The following is a 1,505-nucleotide window of genomic DNA, read 5'->3' on the forward strand; positions in this document are numbered from 1 at the left end:
CCATTTGCCTAATGCGTTTGCTATTTCTGGGTGAAGTTAGGCCAGCAAGTTAGTTGCTAAAAATATACAAATCTCCAATTGAGTTAAGTCAGCGTATTATTTATTGCCAAGTCGAGTCCAAATGGAGTCACTGAAGTGATATGAATCCAACTTGAATCCGAGTCTATCGACTAGAGTCAACAGCAATGTCTTTATTCAAACAAACGTGAACAGTGGTTTTCAGTCTGCCAGTACCTTTCAAGTACAAGCCAAAATATCACTTGACCAGGAAGTAGTGTTCACTTTTTGCCTTGTTTCTACATTTTTACACTGCAGAATTAACTGCCATGGAATCCTGGGATTGGCCATTCCGGGGCTGCATCCACACAGCAGAAATAATCCAGTCTGACCCCAATTTAACTGCCATGGCTCGATGCTATAGAAATCTGGGAACTGTAGTTTGTTGTGCAACCAATTCCCAGTATTCCATATTCCAATTCCAGATTACTTCTGCTGTGTAGATGCACCAAGGGAAGAATATTTAGGATTCTCAAGCAGAGATTGCCTGTGACTCCCCAGATTACAAACCCCATTGGATGAAGCCATAACAGTTTAGAGTGGAATATAGCAGAGTTTGTGTAGCGTGAATGGGCTCATTCATTTTGTTATATGTGTGTGTTGGGGGGCGGGGGATTCTAGTCTCTTTGGTATGAACACTTATATCTAGGGTTGCCAGACTGAAAACTGGAGAGGGCACTTGACATTTTAAGGGCTATATAAAAGAGAATTTCAGAGGCTGTCCCTTGTCATGCAACAACTAACAGCTGCTAAATTTCCCTCTTCTACACAACAATTAAAGCTACAGGGGTCTCTCCAGTTTCGACTCTGGCAACTCTGTAATACATGTCTGCACATCCACATTAATGCACTGTTGAAGAGTTCAATATTTCCAATGTTGAGCTGGATTTTATAATAAAATGTGCTGCTAGACTAATTCTTATCAGTGCAACTTTTATAATGCTGTTTATGTCCAAATAATACACTTTGTTTATTACATTTGTTGTCTCTTTTTCCTCAGATCTCAAAAACAAAGATGTATTTGCTCAGCTAGTGTAGCATATAGCAGTTTGCAGTTCTTTTTTTTTTTTAAAAAAAGGATGTAATCAAACTTTTTCATGTACATAACCAAGACCTTTATATTAAAGATTTCATTAATATGCCAAATAAATTGTACACATTTATATGGAAAGTAAGGTATAGTGAAGTATTATAACTCAGCCTCAGAGGAAGGCAATAGTGGCAACCCCTCTGTACAAATTCTGCCACGAAAACACCAAGATGGTTGCCTTAGGCCGGGTCACCATAAATCAGAAATTACTTGAAGGCACATAACAACAATGTAACCTCATGAATATACCTACATTAATCTTCAGATTTGTGCAATTATTTTCAACCTTGGTAGAATGTGAAGGTTGCAAAATGTTGATAAATGAATATGGAATTCATCAGAAATCACCAAACATGAA

This window comes from Sceloporus undulatus, chromosome 3 (assembly GCF_019175285.1).
Source record: "Sceloporus undulatus isolate JIND9_A2432 ecotype Alabama chromosome 3, SceUnd_v1.1, whole genome shotgun sequence".
NCBI lineage: Eukaryota > Metazoa > Chordata > Lepidosauria > Squamata > Phrynosomatidae > Sceloporus > Sceloporus undulatus.